The sequence below is a fragment of the Octopus sinensis genome, linkage group LG19, assembly GCF_006345805.1.
Source record: "Octopus sinensis linkage group LG19, ASM634580v1, whole genome shotgun sequence".
NCBI lineage: Eukaryota > Metazoa > Mollusca > Cephalopoda > Octopoda > Octopodidae > Octopus > Octopus sinensis.
Window position 1 is genome coordinate 49,742,567 of NC_043015.1, and position 14,985 is coordinate 49,757,551.

A 14,985-nucleotide genomic window follows, 5' to 3' on the forward strand; every position below is an offset into this window, starting at 1 on the left:
GAAGAAGAAGAAGAAGACGAAGAAGAAGAAGACGAAGAAGAAGAAGAAATAGAAGAAGAAGAAGAAGAAGAAAGAAAAAGAAGAAGAAGAAGAAGAAGAAGAAGGAGAAGGAGAAATAGAAGAAATAGAAGAAGAAGAAGAAGAAGAAGAAGAAGAAAAAGAAGAAGAAAAAGAAGAAAAAGAAGAAGAAAAAGAAGAAGAAGAAGAAGAAGAAAAAGAAGAAGAAGAAGAAGAAGAAAAAGAAGAAGAAGAAGAAGAAGAAGAAGAAGAAGAAGAAGAAGAAGGAGAAGGAGAAATAGAAGAAATAGAAGAAGAGAAAGAAAAAGAAGAAATAGAAGAAGAAGAAGAAGTGAATGAAGGAAATGGTTTTCGTGGACAGTCGAAGAACAAAGAAACCGTTCAGTATGAAAGAACGAATCAGTGAGAAAGAAATGTTTAAGGGACGTTTTTTGTGTTTTTTCGCCTTTTGTTTTTGTCTATTTTCCTTTGTATTTTTTTTTTAAATTATTTTTTCTTTTATTTTCGGTAGAGAGTTGGTGGCAGACATTGTTCTTCCATGAATCGAAATGAAATTATCCCACATAGAATGAACGGGGGACCCTTATGGAAGTCGTTGAAAACATAGGTCGTTGCTTGAATCAGTTAAGGATAATTTCACCGTTGTTGTTGTTGTTGTTGTTGTTGTTGTTGTTGTTGTTGTTGTTGTTGTTGCCGTTGTTGGTTTGTCTCCTTTCAAATTAAGTTTAGATATAAGGAGAAAGAGATGAAACTTAGTACAGTTTCTTACATAAGCAAAAGGTCATAGGGTTTTAACGGATGTTTGAATATGATTGTGCGGCATTCGTGCCTTCATCAAAGCTTCCAACAGACAGCATTGATTATGCAAAACATGCTTCTTTCAACTAAAGGAGGCTGAAGGGTAACTTGTAATGTTTATGCCTTTTACCAATGATATTAGTAGTTTCTCTGAAGTGAAATAGTTACAATACGGAGCTAAAATCTGCTCACAGAATCAGCTTACTGAATCCATTTGTAGTAGAATCAGTACTTACTTACTTGTACTTGTGGCGACATTCACCCTGGGCGGCTGGCAGAAACGTTAGCACGCTGGGCGAAATGCGTAGCCGTATTTCGTCTGCCGTTAAGTTCTGAGTTCAAATCCCGCCGAGGTCGACTTTGCCTTTCATCCTTTCGGGGTCGATAAATTAAGTACCAGTTACGCACTGGGGTCGATGTAATCGACTCAATCCGTTAGTCTGTCCTTGTGGGTAATAAAGAACAGACATTCACCCTGGGCGGGTTGAGTCGGCTTCTTCCACCACCCTCGAGGCATCTCGAACCAAAGGTGGAAGAAGTTTCGTGGGAATATGTGGATTTCACAAGCGGTCCCCAACAATCCCGCATGTAGAGACATCCTCTTTGCCGCAGATTGTCCGCAGACCGCAGGGACAGAACGACGGAGGAGCCGCCGGTTGCCGAAACAGACACTCCGAGGATTTTCACCAGTTGTGAAAATGCCGAGTTGTGGCCCGAATACCACTCGGTGTGAGACCAATCCGCCTTGGGTGGCCCTACCAGGAACCGAAGTTCCCGACGGCATAGCTCTGACACTACCCGTTGCCAGCGTCCCCACCACGGTGAGGAGGGGATGGACTTTGGGGACGCAGAATCAGTACACAGAAAATTGACTTCACAATTCCTCACATACGACAAGTTGCAGTGCCCTTGATACGGAACAATACTGAAGGGCACTCAATAAAGACTTCCAGAAGTATTTCGTAGAAATAAAGGATTTACAACGGAATATTTAAAATATTATATATTATTAATCCCAAACGACAATGGATTAAAGAATTGGTAATATCGGATAAACGATATATTGCAACGCTTTGTTATGGTAGCTTTGTGGTCTGAGATGAAATTCTGAACGCAGAGCTAAAAGAAATGCCACTTGACACCTCATCCGACACTCTGATGATTTCTTCGGTTCTGTATTCTAGAATAACAGTTTCAAATTTTGGCACAAGTTCGGGGAGGGGGGAGGTAGGAGTTAAGTCGATTACATCGACTCCCAGTGTTCAACTGGTCCTTATTTTAATTGAATGATAGTTTATATATTGACCCCCAGAAGAAAGGAGGCAAAGTTGCCTCATGTGAGAATTGAGCCCGGGACACAACAGGCTGGAATAAACATCGCGAGGCATATCGTCCTGCACGCTAATGGCTCTGCCAATTCGTCTCCCATCATTTGAAAAATTGGACCCCAGAAGAAAGAAGGCAAAGTTGCCTTAAGTGAGAATTGAGCCCGGGACACAACAGGCTGGAATAAACATCGCGAGGCATATCGTCCACCACGCTAATGGCTCTGCCAATTCGTCTCCCATCATTTGAAAAATTGAGGATTGATGTCGATATAAGCGCTTCGAGAATCTGAGAATACCAAGACTAATCGGTGTGCCGGATTAAGTACCTGACAGTAGTTAGCATAACATTTCAAGTTCTGAGTTCAAATCACACTTGGGCTTGTTTTACGTCTCACAATTTTCCAGTTTCTATAGAATAAGTTGCAATCATACGCAGGGTTTAGTTTAATTGATTGAAGAACATCGGCTGTTTCTAAATGTATGACTCAGGGTCAACGTTTCAAGTCTATATTTACCTCCCTTGTTGATAATGCGATGTAAGAAGCTACTATCCCCAACTGCGACACAGATTCAATCATCTTAAACCTATTTCAGTTTCATTTACACCGCTTACATTCTTGGGCAGCTATAGACGGTCTTAGAACAATATGGAAGTCAACTCTGCCAGATAAATTGAAGAAACAGTTCTTCAGAGTAGTTGTTGAATCTGTGCTTGTATAGGGATCTCTGACTTGCACTCTCACCAAGAGACTCAGGTGCATGCTGGACGGTGCCTACACCAGAATGTTACGTGTAGTGCTCAACATCTCTTGGTGAGAGCACCCAACAAAACAACGGTTATATGGGAATGTACCAACTTTCTCATCAACCAACCAAGAGCGGAGATTGAGGTTTGCTGGCCAATGCTGCAGAAGTAAAGAAAAACTTGTGAGTAAAGAATAAAAAGTTTTGAATGGTACAACAATGCACTATAATACAGACAATGGGATCTATACCTGTTGTGATTTAGTCATCCATAGTCTGATATGATATTTCGGAATAATATTCCTTCTTCAGATATTCTTATATGGAGTCGCTGTGTTACTGTGGACACCAAATCATGGTACCACAGCGGCTGGAAGACCATAGAGGATGTATATACAACAGCTTGCAGAATATGTTGGATGCCAAGTTGAAGACCCAAAAAACACTAATGGAAGATCGGGAGGGATGGAGAGAGGTAGTCAGGCTGGATCGGGCAATCAGCTTGACTGGATGATGCCTCGATAAAAGAAAACGTTCTTGAAAATACGACAAACACAAACTTCCCAACTGTTCTCCCCTACTATAAAGGGGGTTCATGCCCATTTCAGGGTAAATTGCTATTACTTCTGTTCGTGAGGAATGTTGAAGCGCTGTGTCTTAATTCCCATTCACACAACTAATGAACATATAAAAGGCATAGATACAGCCATGGCTGTGTGGTTAAGAAGCTCATTTTGCAACAACCTGGTTACGGGTTCAGTTCCATTGCGGGGCACTGTGGGCAAGTGTCTTCTACTATAGCCCCGGACCGACCAATGAATTTGCTACGCCTTTGTTTGTTTTTCTCCAGTGCTTGACAACCGTTGTTGGTTTGTTTGCGTCCTTGTAATCTAGCGATTCGGCAAAGGTGTCGGTAGAATAAGTTCTTGACCTTAAGGCGGCGAGCTGGCAGAAACGTTTGCACGCCGGGCGAAATGCTTAGCATTATTTCGTTTGCCGTTACGTTCTGAGTTCAAATTCCGCCGAGGTAGACTTTGCCTTTCATCCTTTCGAGGTCGATAAATTAAGTACCACTTACGTACTGGGGTCGATGTAATCGACTTAATCTCTTTGTCTGTCCTTGTTTGTCCCCTCTATGTTTAACCCCTTGTGGACAATAAAGAAATAAGAATAAGTTCCTGACCTTTAAAAAAGAAACTATAAGAACTGGGTTCCGTTTGATCGACTAAAACCCTTTAAACGCGGTCGTAGTCCAATGATTGGAGCAAGCCAAAGATATGACATTTCGTCCAATTGTCACACGTAATACGTCATTATTTACATTGCTTCATGCTCGCAAAGGCGAGTGGTTTTCTCTGTAAACCTAGTTTAAAAGCATTCCGAAGAACAAACTAAACATAAAGCTATCATACCAGTGTTTGCACTTAATGTAAGACAGATTATGATGACATGAAGATTAGCCAATTCCAAGAAATGCTTCGTTCAGAAATTAGCTTCATGTTGTCAAATTTACTTAATGAACCGAAATAGATTTCGTTTGACAAGATTGAAGGCTCGTCTTTAATAAGAAAGTATTGCATAAGCCTTGAATATCGTTGAAATGTAAACGTCTGAAATGACGGGAAGTTTGACAGACGAAGAGACAGATTGTTTTAATCTGTCTCTTTGCTTTGCGTCACGTCTGTAGGAAGGACTAAGCTCAAAGTGTGTCAGCTGCTCAATACTGAAAAGCTGTCTATTGGAGCGACCGAGAGTTGCTGGGAAACACACACACATACACACACATGCATATATGTGTGTGTGTATTCTCTCTCTTGTTCTTTTACCTCCTCTTCTCCCACTATTCTATACTATTACTCTGTCACTCGCTCTCCCTCCCTCACTCCTCCTCCGTTGCTCATGCGGCTCCCACGTGTCCATCGGTCATCTTTCTTTCTCTCCGTTGTAACTGGACCAAGGAAGACGTGTTCTTGTTTGTCTCCTGTCATAGTTTCATTTACGCGTTCACCACAACAACCTCGTTTAGGCTTAGCAGCCCTTCCTGTTTGTTTTCACTATCCTGTTTGTGTTACCTATTTTGATCCTCCGCAAAATCCCAAATTTGATTTAATTTGCTTTGCGGGTGCAACTGTTTTATCGAACACGTATATTGTTGTTAAATGCTCGAAATACGAGACTAGAAAAACAGCCAACAACTGATGAAGGATCGTTCTTTATGTTGTTTATTTTGTTTTCCATTTGTGTCTTTCGTTTTTCGAAAGAATAGTTCATGCTCCATGTACTCGTCCTTCGTACTTTTCTGTTGTACGCGTTTCGTGACGTCCTGTGCCCACATATGCAGTAGTAGTAGTAGTAGTAGTAGTAGTAGTAGTAGTAGTAGTAGTAGTAGTAGTAGTAGTAGTAGTAGTGTTAGTAGTAGCAGCAGTAGCAGCAACAGGAGAGACAGCAACAGCAGCAGCAGCGGTGACAATGACAGAAGTAGCAGAGATAGCTTTCGTTAACAATGCTACAGAATTTAGCGGAAAAAATAATGCTACAGCTGAAGACAGGGTGGAGGGGAAATTGCGGTGGCGGTGGCGGCGGTGGTGAGAGTGGCAACTGTGAAAGTGGTCACAACTCCACCGCCACCACCAACAGCAACAGCAATAGCACTAACAACAATAGCAGCAACGACGACAAGAACAAGGACAAAAATAATGACAAAAATAAAAGGTTTGCTGATGTAGCGAACACAAAGAGAGAAATGCTTGCCATTGCACTCGATGGCAAAAACACGTGAACACTGAAAAGCAAAAGACATCATTAAGGTTGCGTCAGCGCCTTCTTTTAGCCAGGAAAGAAAAGCAGATTTTGCTGTGTCTGGTGGCTACGGCGGAAGAGGTAGACACTTTCGTCTTTGGCCGAGCCCTCATCGACTTTTTTGAAGTTCCGCTTGAAAAGGAAAGTGCGGGTAGAGAGGGAAGTACTGCTACCCAGGAAGTTTCTTGAAAGGTGAGTGAATGTTGCGAAAATGGCTCGTGTGAATGGACCTACTCTGAATATTCGTCTCTAAGCCGAAGCAGTTGAGGGAAAGATGGGTGCCCACTCGGTGGTGTTCCCTTGGCAGTCGGGGTAACCAGGATGTGTGGGTTACCCAGATTGATCCTAGGTGGAACTCTCCCCTACCGGGGAAATATTTTGTTCGTTTTTTTGTTGTTTTGTTAACTGTTTTTGTTTTTTTTTAATTATTCACACGTTTTCTGCTTTAGATCCCACTTGTTCCTTGTTTTGTTATTGTCCCAATCTGTTTTTGTGGTTGGCACTTGTGGCCAATAAAGAAAGGTTTATTATTATTATTATTATTATTATTATTATATTATTATTATTATCATTATCATTATTATTATTATTATTGAGTGAGAGAGCAGTTCATGTCATCAAAGTGACACTGGGGTAAAATATACGAAGCCCAGTATACCCATCATGACTACCCGTCTGATAAGGGTACACCAGGCACATGCATCACAACCATATGTGCGCGACATGGTGATCTCATATCAAGATAAACAGCACATGACCTTGCAGGTGGAGCCCAGTTAGAATTTTCTTCAGGTTGAGTATCCCATCCCGCTCAAAAGGTCCCTGAATAAGGGTTGTTTAAGGATGTTGAAAGAACCACCCATGTTTCCAGAGGTGAATTATTCAAACCCCAAAGAATCCCTCAACACATGGCTATGATGCTCCTCCACTACTTCTGCTCGTGATCAGAGATGCACATATCGTCAGCCACTAAGGGACATGCTCAACTGGTTAAGGTCAAGCAACTGACAAGCAAATCTGTGGTATTGAGCAGTATTATTATTATTATTATTATTATCCTTCCGACGCCGATGGACGTACGTGAATCAGCTCCGTGATTTTGACACCAATTTCATTGGAAATCTATTGATAGGTTTGAATATTTTTTAATATTTTTGTAGCCAAACCGACCGGCTTCTTGCGGAGCTCGTCGGTTGGGCGAAATTTTGCCCCATTCGGGGTGAAATTACTGTCTATCCTTTTGAAATTGACATTTTTTGCACACACACATTACAAAATGGCATTGAAACGAGCTGCTGGCTCTTCCCTCCTTCTTGCAACACCCCCCCCCCCCCCCACAAGAACAAAAAAAAATAACGTCACGGGTTACGAACAACCCATTTCAGGCCGTAAAAGGCAACAGAGCTCCTCCTTCCGAACCGGAGAGCACGCGCTCGGTTCAAAAGGAGAATGCAAGCCAGGACGTCGCGTTCGACGTAATTCTCGATTTTCCCCCTCTGCCTTCACCCAATGCTTTGGTACGGAAGGAGGAGGAAAAAAAACATTACAAAAATCATCACAAACATTGACACGAGAAAAAAGAAAAAACTTCCAACAATTTTGCTTCTGCTGCGAAGCAAATTTCGGAGGAAGTTAAGATAACTCTAGAAGATGTGAAAAGAGCGAAGGAGTTGTTGAGGAAGGATGGCAATGGCATCTTCCTCAATACTCCACAAGAGGGATTGAAAGCACCAACAAAGACAATAATTTACAAAGTTTTCGACAGAAAACTAAAAAGAATAACAAATGCCACACCCCAACATTGGAGATAGCTCTAAAGCCCATTTGGGCCCAAAAGAGCTACGTAACCAAGGGGAAGCGTTTTGGAACCGTGGAGGTTCGCTTCCCAACAGAGGAGCTTGCAAGGGCGAACGCCATTTCGCCCTTGCAAACTGAGATTTGTTACTAGTTCCGACCCACCTCGGGCGAAGAGTAACAAAAATAAAATCGACCTCGCCCCCCCTGAGCTAGATATGTCATGGCTGGTGGCAGCTGTCCTCTATGATATAGAGGACACTACCACCATTCTAGATGTCAGGAGAGTGAGGGCGAAAAACTGGTTGGGGATGGGAGTGCTGCTTCTTGCGCAAATTCAGCAAGAGAAATATAAGTAAAGTCCCTGATTTCGTAAGTTTGCCGGACGGCACCAGGCTAAACGTTGCTGTGGAGGGGCGAAAGCCAAAATGTTTCCTCTGCAGCAGCGAAAGCCACTTAAAGAGGGACTGTCCCATTCACAAAAAGAGGATGGAGGCTTTCAGCAAGAGGCAGCACAACAACAACAACAACAACAACAACAACAACAACACAACAACAACAACAGAACAACAAAAAAACAGCAAGAAACCCAAAGGCTGCCACACCACCAACACCATCACCAACACCAGCACCAAGACGACCACACCACCACTCCAACAACAACAACCACCACCAACCAACACCGACAACCACCACAACAACAACACCGACACCAGTACCTCGAAGGTCGACAGCAGCGACATCAACAGTAACAGGAGCAGCGGCACCACCGATACCGGCGGAACCAAAAACTTTTCGTCCTGCTACTGAAGCAGACCCCTCAACCATTCCTTTGCCGGATGAAGAGATCTCGGATTGTGCGAGCTCTGATTCCAACAAAGGAGAATGGAACATAGTGCCTCCAAAAAGAAAAGGAGGAAAAACAAAAAGATTTACAGGGGAAACACGAACAAATAGTACTTCCCAACAACAACAACATCAACACACACACACTCACAACAACACAACAACAACAAAACACTTTCGACACCACTACTACTGCACTACCACAGACACAAACAAACACAGCCACAATTACAGACACGATTACAGCAGTAAATACAAGAAACCAGGAACTGGTTGAGTATTTGAAAAACAAAACAAGCACAAACATTAACGATTTCATAATACCTACACACAACACACCACCAGCACACATTCTCACAATAAATAAACAAAACAGTTTACAACGAAATAAAACAAATATTCCCTAACGATGTGGGATCGTTAGGGAAAAGTTTCTCTCAGAAACTTTACAAAAATATTATTGAAGCACCCGTGCAAAAGCACAGGGAGCCACCCCCACCACCAACACAGTAAGTAGAGCTTTTTTTCTCCTTTTTTTTTCCCCCTAACTTTTGAAACATGGCAAATCTTAGAATCGGTTGCTTGAATGTGAGAGGCCTCGGGTCACCTTGGAAACAGGGTCACCTGTTAAACGACCTGAGGTTTCATGATGTGGATGTAGCAGCCATCAGTGAAACCAGGCTCTCCGACCCGCAGGAACTCGCAGCCCTTTTCGGCGGATACGAGATATTTCTATCTCCGTGTCGGCCGGGAGCGGGCGGTGGTGGTACTGCGGTGTTGTTTCGGAAGGGCCTGGACCTGAAAATAAGGACAGTCTTCTTGGATCCGGAAGGTAAGTTGGTGGTCCTCGACGTCGACGGTAGTGACGGCGGTGCTTTCAGACTGCTGGCTGCCTACGCTCCGACAGGAGCAGGGCAGTCGGATTATTTCAAACGTCTGGAAGTTTTCCTGGGAACGTCACGCACTCTAGTACTAGTTGGGGATTGGAACGCTGTCTTAGACGAACGTTTCGATCGGGTGGGCAGGGGAGCGTCTGATAGGAGAGGGGGAGGGTGCAAGAGCCTCGCCAACCTACTCGGCCGCTTTCAGCTGTCCGACAGGTTTCGACTAGACAACCCGAATGTGCCAATGTGGACTTGGACAACCGCATCGGGTCGTCTAGATCGTACTTAGATAGAGTGTTTTGTAGGCCAGCGGATAGGACAGGGTAGGGTGTCCACAATTCCACCTAGTCGAATATACGGACCACAAATTAGTGATCTGTACGGTCGACTTAGATAGGCTACATAGACAGGGACCCGGCTACTGGAAGCTGAACGCGTCGTTAACGGCGTGCAAAGCTTACAGAGACCGGATTAGTTTACTAGTTAAGCGGGCGCTCACGGGGGCAATCATCAACAACAACTGGTGGTTTGCCCTCAAGAGAGCAATTAGAGTAGAGTCGATTAGGTATAGTAAGACTCTAGCTATTGAACGTAGGAAGAGAGAGCGGGATTTAGTTAAGAAACTAGACGAGGCTCTTGACACTGGCATCGCGACCGACGTGTTGGCAGCAAGGTTGGCCCTCGACCAACACTTCGACGCCAAACACGAAGGCTGCGTTGTCAGAGCTAAGCACGTTCGCTAAGCGGGGAGGGGACTAGAGCCGCTCGATGGGCCCGCGTGGCGGAGGCGAAGCGAGGCAACAGAGCAACCATTCGGTCTTTGGTGGACCAGAACGGGCGCGAGGTTACCCAACCGAAGCAGATGTGTACGGTGCTTCAGCGGCACTTTGCTCAACTATTTGGGACGAGCGGTGGAACGGACACCAACGGTACAGACTTCGGTGTGTACCTGGACGGACTGCCGCAACTCTCGGACAGCGAGGCAGAGTGCTGCGAAGGACCGATATCTGCCTGGGAAGTACAGGAAGCGATGAAGAGTTGCACGAGAGGTAGATCGCCGGGTTTGGATGGTCTGCCCTACGAGCTTTACTTTTCAATGCCAGACTTGTTTGCGGACCTGTTGGCAAACGTCTACTGCAACTGGCAGCAAAACGGGAGAATTCCTGCTTTTCTGTCGAGGGGTGGTGGCTTTGCTAAAGAAGGACCCAAACAAGGGGGCCGTTATAGGGAATTTCCGGCCCATCACTCTGCTCAATGCAGAGTTGAAGATTTTGGCCAAGGTGCTAGCCAAGAGATTGGCGCTTGTCGTGGACAAGCTGGTCGGCGAGACGCAGACATGCGCCGTGCCGACCAGGTCGATACACGACAACCTCCATCTCATGCGCTACATCATAGAGAGGGTGGGTAACGACGCTGGCGCGGTGGCTTTGATCAACTTGGATCAGAGTAAAGCCTTCGATAGGGTCGACCATCGGTACCTGGCAGCTGTCCTCAAGGCAGCCGGCTTCGGTCCAGTCTTCCGCGCGGTGGATCGCTGCTTTATACAGCAACATCTGCTCAGTGATACGGGTGAACGGTCACCTTTCGGAACCGTTCGACATCTCGCGTTCGGTCCGCCAAGGATGCCCTCTCTCCTCCCTCTTATACATTTTGACTCTCGAGCCATTACTGCGCAAGTTGGAGGCTTTGAGGGGTATCCCGCGCGATCTAGGAGGCGGAAACAGCGTGTCTGCTTATGCCGACGACGTCACCGTGGTGGTGTCGAGCCACAGGCACATTGGCCTGATTGGCGAGACGCTAAACCAGTACGAAGCGGTGACAGGGGCAAAGATTAACGCGGAAAAGTCTGTGGGCTTGCAACTGGGCACCTGGAGAGGCAAGCCCATGCCGTCCAACAGCGTCGTAGGGCGCTGGACAGACGGACCCGTTAAACTGCTCGGGGTCTGGTTCGGTCCGGACCTCCAGGTGGATAAGAACTGGAAGAGGTGACGAGCAGGGTGGCACGTCTCACCCAGAAATGGGCCGAGAGGAAGCTGTCCTGAAAGGTCGAGCGGAGGTGGCGAATGCGTACATCGCATCCGTCATCTATTACCGCTTGACCGTCGTCCCTTGTCCCGACCGCTGGTTGGCCAAGCTGGTACGCCTGCTCTTCGACTTTTTTGGAAGGGTCAGGTGCCACTGGTCAGGCGATCCATCTGCTGTCAACGACCGCTGAACGGAGGCCTTGGAATGCCGTGGTTACTGTTGCGCAGACATGCGCTCAGGCTGCGGCATCTCAAGCGCTTCCTAGACGGTGAACAGGTGTGGTCGTCTTTTGTCAGACGCGATTTTCCGCAGCTCGTCTCTTTGACGGAACTGCAGACCTGGATCAAACGTAGACCGAGAAAGGGCGCTTGGCACCTCGAGTGCCGTCAAGCCCTCTCCGCCCTCCGCCAGGCGGGCAATGCGGTCGGTTACAGCTCCGCTCTAGCGTTCTATAGAGGGTTAGTGGAGGAAAATGCGACGACGTTCTCGGGGAAACTCTAGGCGTTGAAGATGACGAACTGTGCGGTCTGTTCGGGAGGACTTTCGGGCCGGGGCCGATGGATAATTTCCAGAGGTCTCTCGCTTGGCAGTGCTACCGAGGGGCTCTGCCTGTTCGAGATAAACTCTAACCGGCACGGAAGTGCCGTCAGCCGGGCCTGCCCGAGGTGTTGCCAGGACGACGAAACCGTTCTGCACGCACTCGTCCAGTGCCCGAGTATTGCTGAAATATGGGTTTATGTCGAACAGCTACTGTCACGTGTAGGACGGATCCGACTATCGGCCGAATCCATAGTGAAGATTGCCCCGCCGACCTCCTTTAACAAGGAGGGCGAGGCCGTTTTCTTGTGCCTAGTGGCTGTGGCGAAAGAGGTCGTGTGGTGGACTCGTTTGAAAGGGCTAAAGACAGACACTTTCCTCTTTGGTCAAGGCCTCATCAACTTTTTCAAGTTTCACTTGAAAAGGAAGATGAGGTTAGAGAGGAAAGTGCTGTCCGATAGCAAGTTTTATGAAAGGTGGGTGAATTGTGCGAGACTGGCCTGAATAAATGGACCAGTTCTCAGGTTTCGCCTGTGATTTCAAAAAGGTAATACAAAAGGAGAAGAAAGGGGACTCTATACACCCCTTTTTTTTTGACCAGGCTCCCGTTGGCTTTTGTAGGGTTTTTTCCACCAGGAACCTTTCGAAACGTCTCCCCCTTTTGGGAGTTTTTCATTGTTGAATTTTATAAGTTGTTATAAAGATTTTTACTCGATGTTTTTAAAAAAACGGCAAAACCCTTTGTAACCTTTCGTCCTGTCTTGTCCCTTTATGTAATCATGCGTGTCAGCCCTTGTGGCCAATAAAAAAGAATTGATTATTATTATTATTATTATTATTATTATTATTATTATCATTATTATTATTATTATCATTTATATTGCACTTAAATATATTTGTACCTGAGAAAGACGAGAACACAAACGGAATTGAGGGAAGGAGACGGAAAACAAGACAAACGGCGTCCCGACGGGTATTTTTTTTTCATGGTGTTTATGAGTTATTATATGTTGTTGTTATTGTTATTGGTGGCTGTTGTTTTTGTTATTGGTAGTTGTTGTTTAGCTGTTGAACCAAATGACCAGCGTCCCCCTGCTGTGAACTCCGATATAAAATATTCCAGCGAAAATATCAAAAGAATTCTTTAATGTTATGCAGTCTGTGATTTTGGGGGAAAAAAACTAGAAAAAACAAAAATAGTAATAAACTAAAAACACTCATATAAAACACGAAGAATCGCTTCTAACAGTGTGTGTGTGTGTGTGTGTGTGTGTGTGTGTGTATGGTTACGTGGTCAAGGAATTTGATGTATGTCTTATATGTGTGTATATGTGTGTATATGCATGTCTGTAATATGTGGGTTTGCGTTTGCGCGCGTATGTGTATGTGTTCGTGTGTGCGTGTACATGCGTGTGTATATGTAGGTGTTTGTGTGCGCGCGTGCGTGTATACGTGTGTGTGTTTGTGTGTGCATGTGTGTGTGTATGCTTGTGTGTGCGTGTACGTGTGTGTATGTCTGTGTGTGTGTGCGCGTGTATGCGTGTAGGTGTATGTATGTCTGTGTTTGCTCACGTGTGTGTGTGTGCTTGTGTGTGTGTGTGCGTGTGCGTGTGCGTGTGTGTGTATGTCTGTGTGTGCGCATGTGTGTGTGTATGTGTCTGCGCGTGTGTGCGTATACATGTGTGTATGTCAATGTGTGCGCGCGCGCGTATGTATATGTCTGTCTGTGTGCGCACGTGTATGTGTGTGTGCATGTGTGTGCGCTTGTGTGTACATGTGCGTGTGCGTGTGTGTGTGTGTGTACTTGTGTGTGCGCATGCGTGTGTATGTGCGTCAATGTCTATGTGTGAGTGAGTGTACGCGTGTGTATATGTGTGTGTGAATGTGTTTGTGTGCTTGTGTGTGCTTCTCTGTGTGTGTGTATATGGGGGTTGTCTGTGTGTTTGTCTCGCTGCTTCACAGCTAGCACTGGTGTTTTTTTCTTTTTTACTTCCTGGTAACTTAGACGTTCAGCAAAATACACCGATAGAATAAGTACCAAACTTTACAATAAATAAATAAATATAATAAATAAATATAATAAAAAAATATATAAATAAAGTGCCAGTGTCGATTTATTGCACGAAACCCCATCAAGGTGGTGCTCCAGCATGGCCGCAATCCAGCGACGACAAACAAGTAAAGAGTGGAAGACAGAAGATAAAAGACTGATAAAATCTCATTATTTTACGCAACCGATGTCTCAAACTGCAATTCTTCGCTTGAAATCCGTTTCCTGTGTGTTTGTGTCTAGAGCGGTTCCTCCTCTCTTTCATCATTCGTATCGCCATGGCAACATAGCTTTGTAGTTTACATCGCGCGTAACAGTAATCCGTTCTTGGAAAAATATATATAATCCATGGGATTATATATATATAATCCGCAGGGAGCACTTCGCTAAACTTGTATCTTTTATCGATTATCTTTTCCTGGTTCCTTGTCACCGGACTGTGGCCATGCTGGGGCAAAAACTTAGAAGGTTTTAGTCGAATAAACCAACACCTGGAGTGGCTGTGTGGCAAGTAGTTTGCTTACCAACCACATGGTTCCGGGTTCAGAGTCTCCCGCCTCCCTTTTCCCCTCACTTACCACCCCACGACCCTACGTCTCCAACGCACCATTCTTCGAGCTTTCCGTCATCTCCAGTCCGACCCGTCCACTTCACACCTCTTCCCTAACCGACCCCTCCCCACTTTCAAACGAGCCCACAACCTTCGAGACCTTTTGGTCCATAGCTCCTTCCCTGACCCTACCTCCCAACCCGGCTCGTTCCCCTGCTCCCGCCCACGTTGCCGCACTTGCCCTTACCTCTCCAACACCACCCGCCTCACTAGCACCCACCATCGACCCTATCCCATCATCCACTCCTTCACCTGCACCTCCAGCAATATTATCTATTGCATCTCTTGCTCTCTCTCTGCAATTCCTTGTACATCGGACAAACGGGACGCCGCTTGGCTGACCGGTTCGCGGAACACCTTCGTGACATCCACCTTGCGAACGACACACCGGTCTCACGCCATTTCCGCTCCACCGGTCACTCCTTGCAACACCTATCTGTGTTCGGTTTGTCCTTACACAGAGGCCATCCGGATTCCCGTTTGCGCCGTGAACAGGAATTAATCTTCTCTCTTCGCTCTTATACGCCATTTGGTCTCAACTCTCCCCCCCCT